General features: G+C 46.5%; 1 protein-coding gene across 4 annotated transcripts in view; it reads left to right on the top strand.

Annotated features, from left to right (window-relative positions):
- Positions 1 to 1,764: 1,764 nt before the first annotated feature.
- The window catches only part of LOC140460748 (uncharacterized), a 78,401-nt gene continuing 72,054 nt past the window's right edge, over positions 1,765 to 8,111 (top strand). Inside the window, exons 1-2 of one of the 4 annotated variants that reach the window (XM_072555400.1) lie at positions 1,765 to 1,991; positions 3,173 to 3,265. The gene's annotated coding sequence lies outside the window, so the exon portion shown is untranslated. Of the gene's footprint in view, positions 1,992 to 3,172; positions 3,302 to 6,058; positions 6,491 to 7,805; positions 7,931 to 8,111 lie in introns of those variants that run through there. The other 3 variants (XM_072555399.1, XM_072555403.1, XM_072555402.1) reach the window with 3 other exon arrangements.

Below are 8,111 nucleotides of genomic sequence, written 5' to 3'. Positions count from 1 at the left end.
TGTGTGTGCGGGGGGGTGGAAAAAAAAATTGTGGCTCTCCCCCTTTTTTCCCTGTTGGCATTTGGACACTTCAAATCTGTCAATGACAGCAGCAGCCTCAAAGAGCATACTGCGCATGTTTGCCGGTGTCCGCAACGCAGTACGCATGCTCGCCGGTGTCAGCAAAAACTGGTGAGCATGCGAATCGCTGTCGGCAAATAAAACGCGAGACCTTCTTTTGATTGACCAATAGGGAGCATAGGAGGACCGGAAGGACTTTGGTCCTCCTGCCAATCAAAGTCACCCCATTGTATGAATGCGGAAGTTGGAACATGAGGTTCTGAAGCTGCTGCTCGTGTCTGAATGAACATTGACCTTCATCCCAGACTGCAAATTCCTCCCTCTGTCCATTATCTGGGAGTACGGCACTCTCTTCTCTTGTCATCTTTTCCATTTATTTTTTTCATTCTGGGATTCAGTTGTTGACTTGCAGCAACTAAAAGGAAAGGGAGTGTGTCGGGATGGGGACAGAATCTGGAAACGGTGCTCCAGGTCTGTGTCTCAATTGACAAAATACACAGGCGGGCGGCTGGAAGAACACAGCAAGCCAGTCAGTATCAGGAGGTGGAGAAGTCAATGTTTCGGGTGTAACCCTTCTTCAGGATTGGGGATGGGTGTAGGGGGCGATGCAGATAAAGGGTGTGCTGGTTGGTGAAGTGGGCACAGGCGTAGACAGGTAGAGGGTTCGACCTAGGCAAAAGGGAGGACTGCAGATGCTGGAAACCAGAGTTTAGATCAGAGTGGTGCTGGAAAAGCACAGCAGGTCAGGCAGCATCAGAGGAGCAGGAAAATCGACGTTTCGGGCAAAAGCCCTTCATCAGAAATTTCCCCAGGGTAGGGGAGTCCAAAGCTAGAGGACATTTGTTTGAGCTGAGAGGGGAATGATTTAAAAGGGACGTGAAGGACAACTTTTTCACAGAGACAGTTGTGCATATATGAAACAAACTGCTAGAAGAGTTGGTGGAGGCTGATACGATTATATTTAAAATGCATCGGGATGGTTTGGAGTTGTATGGGTTACGTGCTGGCAAACGGGACTAGATTAATTTCAGATATGTGGTCGGCCCAGACAAGTTGGGCCGTAAGGTCTGCTTCCATGCTGTGAAAGCAGAAGTGTGGTTGTGAAGACTGGACTTTCTGAGCAGCTTTCAAAGATGTAAAAACAATGACTGCAGATGCTGGAAACCAGATTCTGGATTAGTGGTGCTGGAAAGGCACAGCAGTTCAGGCAGCATCCAAGGAGCAGCGAAATCAACGTTTCGGGCAAAAGCACTTCATTAGGAATAAAGGCAGAGAGCCTGAAGCGTGGAGAGATAAGCTAGAGGAGGGTGGGGGTGGGGAGAAAGTAGCATAGAGTACAATAGGTGAGTGGGGAAGGGGATGAAGGTGATAGGTCAGGGAGGAGAGGGTGGAGTGGCTCGGTGGAAAAAGAGATAGGCAGGTAGGACAAGTCCGGAGAAGTCATGGGGACAGTGCTGAGCTGGAAATTTTGAACTAGGGTGAGGTGGGGGAAGGGGAAATGAGGAAGCTGTTGAAGTCCACATTGATGCCCTGGGATTGAAGTGTTCCGAGGCGGAAGATGAGGCGTTCTTCCTCCAGGTGTCTGGTGGTGAGGGAGCGGCAGCGAAGGAGGCCCAGGGTTTCCATGTCCTCGGCAGAGTGGGAGGGGGAGTTGAAATGTTGGGCCACGGGGCGGTGTGGTTGATTGGTGCAGGTGTCCCGGAGATGTTCCCTAAAGCGCTCTGCTCGGAGGCACCCAGTGTTTTGCCCTTATTGGGAGCAGAAGAATGTAATCAAGTCTTGCATTTGTGAGAGAGCAACTGAGTAAGGAAGTACATCTGGGATTTTGGTGGTAAATGGGAATTCTTTGCACTGTGGGATGAAGCCCAACCCTATCCATTTATTTCAGCTGGTGGGTGAGACTCGGCAGTTCATGCAGGCAGTCAATCCAGGTAATATTTTATAAATTCCTGCCTTGGAAATAGAACTAGTCTGATTCAAGATTGGGATATAGACAGACTCTGATCTCACACCTTTAACGCATGGTCTGAGCTGAGATGACACCTTTTGTTATAAAACCTTAAGTTATTTCAAGGAAGTGTCTTTCAGGAAGTTCTGGGATTTACATATTAATGATACCTGCAGACCACTATGAAACCTGAAAGGCTTAACAATCCAGGTTTGTTCAATATATCATTTCAGTGGCAGGACACCGTAATGTTTTTCTATAAATTCTGTGCGTTATGATCTTCTCCACAACCACCTGATGAAGGAGCAGCACTCCAAATGCTGGTCCTTCCAAATAAACCTGTTGGACAATAACCTGGGTGTGTGTGATTTTTTTTTTTTACTTTGTCCAGGTTAGGTTGGATTGATCATGCTAAAGTACTCTCAGTGCCCAGGGAGGTGCAGGTTTGTGTAAATTGGCTGTGCTAAATTACACATAGTGTCCAGGGATGCGCAGCTTAGAATGGATTGGCCATGCTAAATTACCTATAGTTCCCAGGAATGTGCAGGTTAGGGTTAATTGGCCAGGTCAAGCTATCCAGAGTGAAGATCTAGACCCCTCTTAAGGGGCCTTTTAGTTCGCGATTGGTCTAAAGAATCAATGAAATGCAGTCTGTACAAAGCAAGGTTATCAGTTTAATAAGGCATCTTGACCCAATTCTGTCCAACAACACAGTGATTAAAGCTTCTGTGTTCCATGGCGAAGTTGTGCAATTACATTTGAAAATGACACGTTATTTATTTAGGTTTTTTTAAGAGACAGTACAGCCTTAATTACAAGAGAAGACCAATCAAATGTAATAAGGTGACATGATTTAGAGCAGGTTAATCCAATGATATTTCCTGGGAAAGGGGTCTTAATTACGTAAATCATCATGCCATGGTAGCAGCTCAAGGTTAGTTCAAATGGTCAATTAATGTGTCAGTGTTCATTTTAAACAAACTCCATTGTCCTCTTATCTTTGGATTTTAGCTTAATTCTGCAAAACAGCAGGACAAGTTCACAGAGTTCAATCATTATTCTCAGCCATTTTGTGTATTATTTTAAATTGAAAAGCCATTTTGTGGTTAGTAAAAACCTACATATACTTGTTGAGTCTGACAATACCCTAAATTCAAATTTTAGATCCTCACCTGAAGCATCAGAGTCTGAGGGGTGACCTGATAAACGTTTGTAAGAGGCATGGATATGGTGAATACCCAAGGTCTTTTCCCCAGGGTAAGGGAGTCCAAAGCTCGAGGGCATATGTTTGAGGTGAGAGGGGAATGATTTCAAAGGGACCTGAGGGGCAACTTCACACAGAGAGTGGTGCATGTATGGAACGAGCTGCCAGAGGGAGTGGTGGTGGTGGGTACAATTACAACATTTAAAAAGCATCCGGATGGGGATATGAATAGGAAGGGTTCAGAGGGATATGGGGCACATGCAGATAAATGAGACTAAATTAGTTTAGGATATCTGATCAGATGAATTGGACCAAAGGGTCTGTTTCTGTGCTGTACGACACTAATCGTCTTTGGCGAAAGCAGAAGTGTGGTTGTGAAGACTGGACTTTCAGAGCAGCTTTCAAAGGTGTTTTGTCTTTACTGGGAGCAGAAGAAGTTACAATGAAATCTTGCATTTGTGAGACATCGACTAAGTGAGTGAGTACATCCCAGATTTTGGTGGAAAGTGGGAATTCATTACACTGTGGGGATGAAGCCGGACCCTATCCAGTCATTTCTGCTGGTGGGTAAGACCAGACCTCAAGATTAGGGGGAGTAGATTTAGGACAGAGATGAGGAGGAGAAAGTGAGGACTACTGCTCTTCCTGGACTATAGTGAATCTATGGAATTGTCTTCATTAAGTATATTCAAAATGGGCTTTTGCATGGTTGGGGAATTAAGGGTAGTTGGGGCAATGTTGCTAGGAGGAGCTGAGATGATGGATAGATCGGCCATGATCACAATGAAGAACGGGGCAGGCTGGATGGGCCAAATGGCTGACTCCTGCTTTTATTACTATGAAACTATTTCCCATGGCTAACCCACCTAATCTGTACATTACTGGGCACTATGGGTAATTTAGCACAGCCAATCCAACCGAATCCGCACAACACTGAACACTGGGTAATTTAGCATGGTCAATCCACCCGAACCTGGACAAAGTTAAACATCACATAACACCAGGTTATAGCCCGACAGGTTTATTTGGAAGTACTAGCTTTCGGAGCACTGCTCCATCATCAGGTGGTTGCGGAGTATAAGATCAGAACGCACAGAATTTATGGGAAAACATGACAATGTCCTGCTACTGAAATGATATATTGAACAAATCTGGATTGTTACCCCTCTCATCTTTTACAGTGGGTTGCAACTACCATTCATATGTAAATCTCGATAACATAAGGTTTTATAACAAAAGGTAACAACATCTGGGCGGCACGGTGGCTCAGTGGTTCTTAATTCTGCCTCACAGCGCTTGGGACCCAGGTTCAATTCCAGCCACTGGCCACAGTCTGTGTGGAGTTTGCACATTCTCCCCGTGTCTGCATGAGATTTCTCCAGATGCTCCGGTTTCCTCCCACAATCCAAAAATATGCAGGTGAGGTGAATTGGCCATGCTTAAATTGCGCGGTGTGTTACATGCATTGGTCAGGGGGTAAATATGGGGAATGGGGCCTGGTGGGTTACTCTTTGGAAGGTTAGTGTGGACCTGTTGGGCCAAAGGGCCTGTTTCCGTACTCTAGGGAATCTAATCCAATCTCAGCTCAGACAATGCGTTAAAAGTCAGAGTCTGTCTTTATCCCCACCTTGAATCTGACTAGTTCTGTTTCTAAAGTAGGAATTTATAAAATACAATATGTTCCGACAGCTTGCAGATTGTGCATTTTTGAGCAAAATAGAATTTATCTGAAAATATAATTCTGCAAATGCAAATTCACCCCCAAGGACTTGTGTATACTTACATCAAAAAAGTTTATTTCCGTGCTGTGTATCTCTGTCTATTTGGTAACAGATGCTTTATTTCTGTTGGTGTAAATATTGTTGTAAATCATAGCTGCGTACGAACAGTTACATGTAAGGGAAAGAGAATTCCTCAAGTAGGGCACTATCGGAATCCTGGGAGACCCCTATATCTGGTTTACTTCCTATTGACAAACATTAAGCATGAGCACGTATTTATTTCTTTTTTTTGTTTCACTTTTCTTGTTTGATTCCCTGGTACGACTACACTCTGTGACTGGTCGGTTGTCAGGCTGGGAGGTAGTGGATTGGGTTTCGATTGACTGAATGTTGTATTGTTCTGGAAGGAGTAAAGGGGTTGAAGGGTGGGGTGTTGGGGAATCAAAACTTCAGCAGAGCTGAACATCTTGCTCTTTGAGAACAGGGAGATCAACAGAGGACAGAGAAGCCAGGACCTGAAATCCGACCTGACACCGGATTACTGTGATCAGTGTTTTGATTTGCAATGCCAACCCTCTACCTTCACCTAGCTTCCCGTTTGACTACCCCCTCGACGTTCAAGGACTAATCCTTGTCGTCCTGAAGCCACGTCTCTGTAAGGAGTCTCAGACCATAATTATTCTCTTCAATGTGTGCAGTCAATTCATTCACTTTTGTAACAGTGCAGCACACATGCAGACACCCTGTTTTCGGTTTAGATCTTTGCAATCCAGATTTAATTGCTGGTACATTTCCTCTCCTTGTCTCCATCATTCTGTGATGTTCATTTCCCACATCACTACATTGCTCACTGGCCTTGATTGGGATTGGCCGTGCGAAATTACCCACAGTGCCCAGGGATGTGCAGGTTAGGTGTATTTGTCAGGGTAATGTAGAGCAGTATGGGTGGGTTCCCCTTCAGAGGGTTAGGTGTGGACTCGTTGGGCCGAGTGGCCTGCTCCCACACTGTGGGGATTCTCTGAAGCGAAGGGATGCTTGCAAACGGTGCAGGGCAGGACAGCGCAGGCGCAATGCGTGCGCCCGGCTTGGCCCCGCCCACCCGCTCCGATTGTGGCGTCACAACGCGGAAGTGACACTGAATGAATGAAAATCCCTCCGTCTGGGCAAATGGTGGGGCGGGAAAATCTGTTCACTTGGAGCAATGGGAGTGAATCCAGGACGGGAGCAGACCCTGTCAGCTCAGGGATGGGGGTTAATTACCGCGGAGGGTCGGCAGGAGGGAGTCTGACGAATAGATTGGAATCGGGGACTGGGGACGGGGCAAGTCAGTCATCTCCCGATAGAGAGGAGTAACATACTACTGCCTCTGGGGTGAAGAGCGTTCTGTGGGCCTGTATAAATAAGTTCCTTGTGGATTGAGGAGTTTCCCCTATCAGGCTTCCCTTTTCTCGAATCGGCCCGTCCTACAAAAAGGGATGGTGTTCCTGGGCATCCTTAAAATATTTACCATAATGACGGGGTTGATCATTTTTATCCTCACTAGGCTTGCGTCTGCAGGTAAGATCAAAAAGACAGGTTCGGTATCGCCATGGTAACTCCCCCTGATTTCTACTGTCCAGATGGACCATCTGGTCTTTCTGATGGAAGAGTCCATTACAATAATCAATCTTCATCACGTTCCACACGTCAAAGGGGTCTGGTCCGGTGCACTGGACGACATCTCCTCAGTATGGGTGGTGATAACCTCTGATCATTCCCGGTCCCATCCATACTGAGTGGCTTTCCCCATCAGGATGTTGTACGTGATCAGAAAGGTGAGGAGATAAGCGATCCCCCACATGTCCCTCCTCTTAGTTCAAGTATCTGTAATAAGATTAACATTAGAACAACAGCAGGATTCAAAAACCCAAATGGACAGCGTCCACTCCTTTTGTTGGGATTCCAGAATTCTCTCCTCGTCTTTCCCCCTTTTGATTGGTGCGGTCAATCAATTTACAATGGTGCAGTTGGAACCAAGCTGAGCGCCCAGCGACTCTGACCGCCATAGGGGTGGGAAGTAGAACCTGGAAGGGTCCATCCCAACGAGGTTGGAGACCTTTGCCAGTCCAGTTCTTGACGAGCACCAACGAACTGGGCTCTACCCGTGATGAGGCTGAAAGGGAGGGAACATCGCTGTAGGCCGCACGCTCCTGAGAGTGAAAGGCACGCATAACATTGGTTAGAGCAAGAACATAACCAATCATTGCTTCGGTCACGTGGTGAACGTGGACTGAGAAGGGAGCCGAACCGTTCCAAGGGGTACGGAGGGGGTGACCAGAGAGACTCTCAGCTGGAGACAGTCGTGTCTTGCCCGCAGACATGGATCACATCTGGAATAAGGCCACAGGGATTAGCATAACCAGGAGAGGCCAGACTCTGCCACTAATTTGGCAAGTTTAGTCTTGAGTCTGGTTAAAATATTCAACAAGGCCGGCCGCCTGAGGATGATAAGCACCGTGCAGTTGCCAACAAATACAAAGCTGGGAACAGAGTTCTCCGTTAATATTACATGCAAAGTGTGGTCCATTGTCTGAGCTAATGCACGCAGGTATACTGAAGGGGGGAATTCTTTCCTTAAACAAAATCTTTATCACGGTCTCAGCAGTAGCGTTAGGAGGAGGGTAGGCTTCAATCCACTTCGAAAAGACATCAGCAATAAGCAAAACATATTTATAGCAACTCAACTCATTTCTCCAACTCAATGAAGTCCAGTTGAAGTGTCTCCAAGGGACCCTCCAGCAAGGGAGTTCTCGTAGAGATACTTGAACTAAGAGGTGGGGGATCGCCTACTCACTGACCTGTTTGATCACATACAACATCCTGATCGGGAAAGTCACTGACTGAGTATCGATGCGATCTGGAACGATCTGAGATTATCCTGGTGTCATCTGGTGCACCAGACCAGACGCTTTCAACGTGGAGTCGCTTGAGCGATGGAGTGAGCTGCCAGAGGAAGTGGTGGGTGCTGGTACGATGACAAGTTAAAAGGCTCCTGGATGGGCATCTGAATATGAAAGGTTCAGGTGGGTCAGGGCCAAGTGATGGCAAATGTGACTAGATTAATTTAGGATATCTGGGCAGGTTGGGCCAAAGGTTCTGTTTCCGTGCTGTGTGACTCTAATTATCTTCAGTGAAAGCA

This window comes from Chiloscyllium punctatum, chromosome 36 (genome assembly GCF_047496795.1).
Source record: "Chiloscyllium punctatum isolate Juve2018m chromosome 36, sChiPun1.3, whole genome shotgun sequence".
NCBI classification, from domain to species: domain Eukaryota; kingdom Metazoa; phylum Chordata; class Chondrichthyes; order Orectolobiformes; family Hemiscylliidae; genus Chiloscyllium; species Chiloscyllium punctatum.
Note: the sequence above shows the minus strand (reverse complement) of the source record. Positions and strands in the feature narration are given on the sequence as shown.